This window comes from Moschus berezovskii, chromosome X (assembly GCF_049115385.1).
Source record: "Moschus berezovskii isolate FMDL1 chromosome X, NW_MosBer_1.0, whole genome shotgun sequence".
Taxonomy (NCBI): Eukaryota; Metazoa; Chordata; class Mammalia; order Artiodactyla; family Moschidae; genus Moschus; species Moschus berezovskii.
Genome location: NC_142488.1, coordinates 34846643 through 34854828, shown reverse-complemented (window position 1 = coordinate 34854828; position 8186 = coordinate 34846643). Strand labels below are relative to the sequence as shown.

Genomic DNA, 8186 nt, shown 5'->3' with positions numbered 1-8186 from the left:
CAACAACACATAATTGAAGAGAGATAGACAGAAAAAGAGAGACAGACAGAAAAAGGAAGAACATCATGAAGGCAGAGGTTAGGGTGATGGATCGACTAGTTAAGGAATGCCAAAGACGGTCAGCAAACCAACAGAAGCAAGAAGGCAGGCATAAGACAGCTTTGTCCTCACAGCCCCTACAAGGAACCTTGCTAACACCTTGATCTTGGGCTTAAAGCTTCCAGAATTGTGAGAAAATAAATATTTGTTGTTTAAGTCACACAGTTTGATACTTTGTTACAGCAAGTATAAGAAAGGAATACAATGATCACAACTAGGATTGCCCATGCTCCCGTGGTCAGCCCATACGCTAACACTGGAACGATACAGACAAGATTAGCATGGCCCCTGTACAAGGATGACACACAAATTCAGGGGGTGTTCTATATTTTGGAGAATGAACTGGAAGATTAGGTTTGATATACATACACTACCATGTGTAAAATAGATAGTAGGAACCTGTGGAATAGCACAGGGAGCTCAGCTCAGTGCTGTGTGATGACCTAGAGGGGTGGAGTAGGGGAGGGAGGCTCAAGAGGGAGGCATATATTTACACTTACAGCTGATTCACACTGTCGTACTGCAGAAATTAACACAGCACTGTAAAGCATTATCCTACAATTAAAAAGAAAAGAGACTAGGATTGGCCAAGATATCAACAAAATTGTCAAGTAACTCTATTCATCCTGGCCTTTCTTTATCAGCCCGATTTCCTGTTTGAGGTACCAATGTTTCAATGCTAACCCCTTTGCTGTCAGTTTGACAGCACCCTTCTGCTGTTTCAAAATTCATTTGCGAACTCTTTCTGGTTATAACACGTGTTAGAAGATATTCAGGGAATGCAGTCTTCATACTGTGAGTTTATTCATTAAGTTAACAAATGGGTTGCATGCATCTACTATTTTAAAGTCATTCTTCTAGGTGTTGGGCATGTATCACTGAACAGGAAAAAAAAAAAAAATCCCTGTCCTCACAAGAGTTTATATTCTAGTGGATTTATAATCTGGACTTGAACTCAATCCCCAAATCCTCATATTACACCAAAAAGTGAAATGTGTTTATTCTTAAAAAGAATAAATTCTAATCAAACCCATCTTTTCTCAAAGCACCTTACAGTAAACCTCCATCAGAATCTCTTAACATGCTTGTCCAAATAAAGATTATTGGGCTTCACAGTAGGCCCACTCAGTTAAACTCTAGAGGGTGGGGTGAGGTAATTTTAACATTCATAGCATGAATGTCCCCTAATCTTAGTCCTTTTTCTAGACTAAGGAGAAGGAGGTAGAGGTCTGAGATCTCAGAGGGAATGAAGCTAATTCACAGGGAGATGGAATGAGTTCACGTTTCATAAACAATGTTTACTTGGCATCCAAAGACAATGGGACACAGAGAGGACACCAATCAAATAGGCTTTGCTAGGTTTCTTGCTGTCTATCACTTTATTATAGTTTTCTATAACTGTGGGCTTCCCAGGTGGCTCAGTGGGAAAGGCAGATTTGATCTCTGAGTTAGGAAGATCCCCTGGAGGAGGAAATGGCAACCCACTCCAGTATTCTTGCCTGGGAATTCCCATGGACTGAAGAGCCTGGTGGGCTACAGTCCAGGGTGTCACAAAGAGTTGGACAGAACTGAGCACACACACGCACATAAGTGTAGGTGATAGCTCCTACCTGGGACAAGTCACCTATTTTAAATGTTTTTTTAGGCTGTAAAAAGGAAGTAAATAGTTTTTGAGTCTTTGGGGCCTTGTTTATTTTCAGCTGAAAATAATCCACATGCCAGAGTGACACATCTGGGGGTGGCCCGCCCTGAACCCCATCACTGGTCTATTAGCACAGAAAATACAGTCAATGTCAGTCATTAGCAAAGATTTCAGCTAATCAAGTAAACCAATCTCTACTCTAGCTGAAATTCATTCAGCTATTAAAGTTATCAACATTATCATCATCAAATCAAAAAACAGAATAGAAGAAACAAGCAAAAAATTAAAAAACTCCACCCCTAAATCTCTATCACAAAAGAGATTTCTAAATAGGCTCTTTGTCATTGCATTTGGAATTTGAATTTAATTTACATTTATCTCAGGATTAAGCCTTTTAGAAAACAGACTGACATTTCAATAAATTTTGAATAGCCTTGAAGCAGAATTTCTTACAGAGACTCTGAGAAGTTCATTAATCCATACCCTAAAGGACTCTGTGCCCTTGGGTAGAGACTTCCCTACCTTTCTCATGCAAAAAGTCGTCAACAGGGCACAATCTATCAAGAGGTAAGGTTGCCAACAAACATTGGTAAAACCCAGTCCCAGTCCCCACGTTCAATTTAATGGTTTGGTTTCTGCAGGTAGGTGGGGCAATTAACAAAGGAATTGCTCAGACCACACAGGAAATCTGCTTCAGTTCCATCAGTTATTCCTGAATGTTATCATTTGACAAAAATCTGACATAATAGTTCTACCCAACTTTCTCCATTTCTGTTTCATCCAAAACACTGGCGATATGAAGCACAAAGGTGAAGGCTTATTTGTAAAGATGAATAATTTAAAATGAGTTGGGACATAGGTTTCAAAGAATTCACAGAATTCAGAGTTCATAACTGGAAATTGAATGAATGCTTAGCTTTAGTTTGCCTTGGTAACTGTGATGTATATTCCACCTTCACATGTAAAACAGATTATAAGTAAGATTAATAGATTCAGAAGAACATTAGTCTTTGCTAAATAGGTCAGTATCATTCTGAACACTCCACACACAAATATGAAGTCAAAGCATCCATCTATACAGGTAAAAAGTATTCTGGTCACCAATACCCTTTCTGGGACAGGGAGAGCGGGGTGTGTGTAGAGGGTTTCCTCACACCAATAAGCAATTCTCTGTGACACCAGCTGGTTGTCCCACAATTCAACTCACTTCTGACACTACCTACCTTAAAATAGCATCAGATTCCTGGGTTATGGGGTCAGGACTACAAGACTGCTACCCTCCCACCCCTAATGCAGAAGCCAGTTCCAAACCCAGGTTATCACCTGTGCTTCTGACTGACCGGGTATAGATCCGAGGTTCCAATGACTACCTCCTTCCCTGGGTCCAATTAATTTGCTAGAATGGCTCACAGAACTTACAGAAATAGCTTACTTACTAGATCACTGGTTTATTACGAGGATGTAACTGGAGAAGGAAATGGCAACCCACTCCAGTGTTCTTGCCTGGAGAATCCCAGGGACTGGGGAGCCTGGTGGGCTTCCATCTATGGGGTCGCACAGAGTCGGACACGACTGAAGCGACTTAGCAGCAGCAGCAGCAACTCAGGAACAGCCAGACGGACGAGATGCAGAGAGAAAAGTGTATGGGATGGGACACGAAGCTTCCAGGCTCTTTTCAGGTGCACGGTTCACTCTCCCCACATCTCCAAGTGTTCACCAAGCTGGAAGCTCTCCTAATGCTGTCCTTTTCGGTTTTGATAGAGGCTTCGGTATAGAGGCAACAGTGATTAAGTCACGGGCCCCCGGTGATTGATTCAGCCCAGTCAGGAAGTCAAGGGGTGGGACTGAAAGTTCCAACACTCTATTCAAAGTTGGTTGCTCTGGCAACCAGCCCCCATTCTTAAGATGCTTTCACACCATTACCATTAACCTAGTAGCCTATGGAAAGCAGCTCATTTTGAATAACAAGGCACCCATTTCACCTTTATGATTCTGAAGTGGTTTCAGACACTGAGGACGGAAGCCCAACTATTACTACAAAAGACACTCCCATTACTCTTATTGTTCAGGCAATCCCAAGGGGTTTAGGAGCTCTGAGTCGGGAACCACAATGAAGACCAAATATGCATTTCTCCCAGAAGCATTAAAAAAAAAAAAACTCAAAAGGTCCTGCTTGCTGTTTAAAATAAAATCTTTCAGAAATTAGGCAAATCAGAAATCACCAAGCTTCTGCCTGAAATGTCAGAGCTAATTTAAGGAAAGACTGGCAACGTCTGGCGTGACAGTTAACTCTTTCAGTTTCAATATTTCTGTCTGCCCCTTTATGCTACAAGGAACATTTTAAAAATGCCCTGGATGAGGATAGTGTCAAAGGAGAGAAGATTTCAGCTAAACCTTTGTCCACTGAAAAGTACAAATACAATAAAATATTTTCTTGCTTGTTAATGCAAGCCACTCCAGTACTCTTGCCTGGAAAATCCCATGGATGGAGGAGCCTGGTGGGCTGCAGTCCCTGGGGTCGCTAAGGGTCGGACAGGACTGAGCGACTTCACTTTCACTTTTCACTTTCACACATTGGAGAAGGAAATGGCAACCCACTCTCCAGTGTTCTTGTCTGGAGAATCCCAGGGATGGGGGAGCCTGGTGGGCTTCCGTCTATGGGGTCACACAGAGTCGGACACGACTGAAGTGACTTAGCAGCAGTAGCAGCAATGCTTTATAATGATAAGTGCAGAGTTTTCGGAAGGGACTTCCCTCGTTAGTCCAGTGGTTGAGATTTCTCAATTCCCCTGCAGAGGGCATCAGTTCGATACCTGGGAGGGACTGGCATGCCATGCCACCATCAGGAACTTAGTGGCCTTATTTTCATGTAAATTTTCTATAATTAGGGCTTCCCTGCTAGTTCAACAGTAAAGAATTTGCCTGCCTATGCAGGACACCCGGGTTCAATTCTTGGATGGTGAAGATCTCCTGGAAAAGGAAATGGCAACCTTGCAACTGCTACACCAGTATTCTTGCCTGGGAAACCCCATGGGGTCGCAAAGAGTCTGAGCTACTATCACTTTCATTTTCTCTCTCTTTTCTCTATAATTAAGTAGAAAAGTGACTAGGTATGGGAAAATAGGAGTTTTAATCCTTGAACCAGAAATCAGGTAATAAGTAGGATTGTTGTTTTGTTAGTGTTTCAGTCGTGTCTGATGCTTTTGCAACCCCAGGGACTATAGCCCGCCAGGCTCCTCTGTCCATGAGATTTTCCAGACAAGAATACTGAAGTGGGTTAACATTTCCTTCTCCAGGGGATCTTACCAACCCAGGGATCGAACCCTCTTCTCCTGCATTGTTAGGCAGATTCCTTACTGCTGAGTCACCAGGGAAGCCCAAACAGGTGGGATCAGTTCAGTTCAGTTGCTCAGTTGTGTCTGACTCTTTGCGACCCCATGGACTGCAAGTAAACTACAGTCTTAAAGATGGTATGCTGCTGCTGCTGCTAAGTCGCTTCAGTCGTGTCCGATTCTGTGTGACCCCATAGATGGCAGCCCATTAGGCTCCCCCGTCCCTGGGATTCTCCAGGCAAGAACACTGGAGTGGGTTGCCATTTCCTTCTCTAATGCATGAGAGTGAAAGTGAAGACGCTCAGTCCTGTCCAACTCTTAGCGACTCCATGGACTTCAGCCTACCAGGCTCCTCTGTCTGTGGGATTTTCCAGGCAAGAGTACTGGAGTGGGGTGCCTTCTCCGAAGGATGGTATGCTTATTTCCAACTCTGAATTTCCTCCAACTCCAAATCTGGCTCTTGTGATGGTGGTGGGGCTGGTTCCCTAGCTATGTGGGGAGGCTCTGTGCTCATTATGTTGCTGCCTCTACTACCTCCTTGCACAGATGATGAACCTGTTAAAGGCACTAACTGGGTAAACCCTAAATTCAATCCAGTAAAAAATGACAGAGTCTGACTCGGTGGTTATTTGACCTCGTGGTCTCTGACCCTGTTGCCCCAGACCCCTTAGACAGAGAAGTAGGTTAATTTCCCTCCCTTCCTCTGGAAAGTGGCTGATGTGTGACTACATGTGGTACACCCCAGCTTCACCTTGGAAGCCAGAAAAATACCATGCAAAGAAATTCATAAAGCCACTGGACAGTAAAATAATTTCATCATAACTTCTTTCCTCTTTTCTTCCTTTCTTGTTCCCATCAGTGCTGAATAAGGAATTTATAAAAATGAAGGGCCTGGGCATTCAGAATGTTATATCTTGTGAGGCAGCATGTAGGATTCAAGGCTTATTGTTTTTATATCGGTGCTCCTGAAGGCAGGTGCCAGCTGTCACCTCCTGCCCTCTGGTCCAGCAAAGTTGAAAAGGTGCCTGATTAGAGGGAAAGTTTATTTGGAGCAATCTGGGCACCTTCATGAGTGACTAATGGCAGAATTCCTGTTGGGAAGCAATTTTCCATGGACCACTCATATTTCTGCATGTCTTTTGAGTACAGATACTGAGAGATTTTGCTCTAGTCTCTCTTTTCAAGGATGTTTGTATAAGCAAACAGCCTTAGATGAGAGAGAGAGAGTGTCTCATTTCTTGGTCAGAAGACAGATTTGTCAGCTCTCCAGGACCTGTAAAGGATTTAGCTTCCTTACACTCAGGGTTCCTCAGCTGTGACACAAACCCTCTGTGCGCACAGTCTCTGTGGGAATGCTCCACACCAAACCTGTGAGACTTGAGGGACAAGGGGAACAGATGCAAATATAATGCTCATGCTGCCTGCTGTGTTCTGAGTAATAAAGACCTTTGTCTCTGACCTTGGAGCACGGTGGCTCCTGCCAGCATCCATTAAAATGTGACAGACTAACTCCTTAGCTTGCAAGCAGGGTAGAATCTCAAACTAGTGATAGCTATTGACAAATATCTCCCCCGTGGTTGTTCTTAAAACTCTGGTGCAATCTGTCCTCGAAAAATTATTTGAAGGGTATGCAGCCAGAACAAGCGTGAACGTGCCAGAACAAACATTTCCCAATCTTCTATCTTGAAATAGATCCAGTGATTGGGAGATCTGGCTGTTTAGACAGTCTTTAGTTTCCCTGTGTGTTTTCTTGCTGCCAGCATCTTTCTCACATTCTCTGATGTAATCATTGAATTGGTACACTGTCTATACATTCTCTCTGATTTGTTAGTCCTTAAAACTAACCATAAGGTTTTGGGGGTGATTATATCAATATCTTGCAATCTAATGCAATGTAATCCCATTAGCACTGTCTGCTTTCATAGCTCCATGTGTCCCTGAATTTAATTTGCTCATGGTTGTACACATCTACAGGAATAATTGTAATGTATTGCTTTCAGTAGGTGATTTAAATGATATAGACATGTCTTTGTCCTCCCAGTTCCTTGGTTCCTGATGTGTGAATGTGTGAAAAAGGACTTGAGACACTGAAACGGTTTAGGTAGGAAACAAATACACCAGAGACGCGAAATTGTGAAACATGAAGTGGATTCGCCCTCTAATTTCAATATAGGTTGTTTCTCAAACTAAGCAGAATCCTGAGGAGTCATTCCAAGTGGTAAGGACTATTCGTGTCCCCTGCCTCTTATCTGTAGAGAAGTTAAGTCTTTCAGCTCCTCTGAGGCACAAAAGAGTACCATTCAAGCAGTCAGTTATTAGGACAATAGAGTCACAGAATCTTAGATTCCTTCCTGAAGGACATAGGAACAACAGTGTCTGATGCATATTGCTGAATTGTTTTACAGGCATGTATGACTGCAAGGAGATCCAACCAGTGCATTCTGAAGGAGATCAATCCTGGGTGTTCATTGGAAGGACTGATGCTAAAGCTGAAACTCCAATACTTTGGCCACCTCATGCGACGAGTTGACTCACTGGAAAAGAGTCTGATGCTGGGAAAGGTTGGGGGCGGGAGGAGAAGGGGACGACGGAGAATGAGATGGCTGGATGGCATCACCGACTCTGTGGACATGAGTTTGAGTGAACTCCGGGAGTTGGTGATGGACAGGGAGGCCTGGCGTGCTGTGATTCATGGGGTCGCGGAGAGTCGGACACAACTGAGCGACTGAACTGAACTGAACTGATAACTGTCACCAGAGGGATAAAAGCTAACTGCATGATGACCAGACTGTAGCCATGACATAAGCTGCTCCATCTTGAGCTGTACTAAATTCTGTGGCTAGCACGATTCCAAAAACTGGCCTCAAAGGAATGGGATTAACATTAGTGCTCATAATAATCTGCATCTTCGTAGGCATCAAAATAATTGTGGCTTATTCTGCGGGCAACTTATGCTGTCAGCAAGGAGATGCTATGGACCCAAGTCGACATCTTCCACTCAAAGTTCTCGATGACCTTTCTCAGCCTAAAGCAGCTACAGAAGATCAGCCTTTGCCCCTGATCCCATAGAAATGGAATGATGTCTGACAGTGGGGATCTGTAAGCAGCTCCTA

General features: G+C 43.4%; 1 non-coding gene across 1 annotated transcript; it reads left to right on the top strand.

Moving 5' to 3' along the window:
* Positions 1–325: 325 nt before the first annotated feature.
* LOC129535303 (U6 spliceosomal RNA) lies at positions 326–432 on the top strand. The gene has a single exon (XR_016036985.1). It is a non-coding gene; the product is annotated as a U6 spliceosomal RNA (small nuclear RNA).
* The last annotated feature ends 7754 nt before the right edge of the window (positions 433–8186 follow it).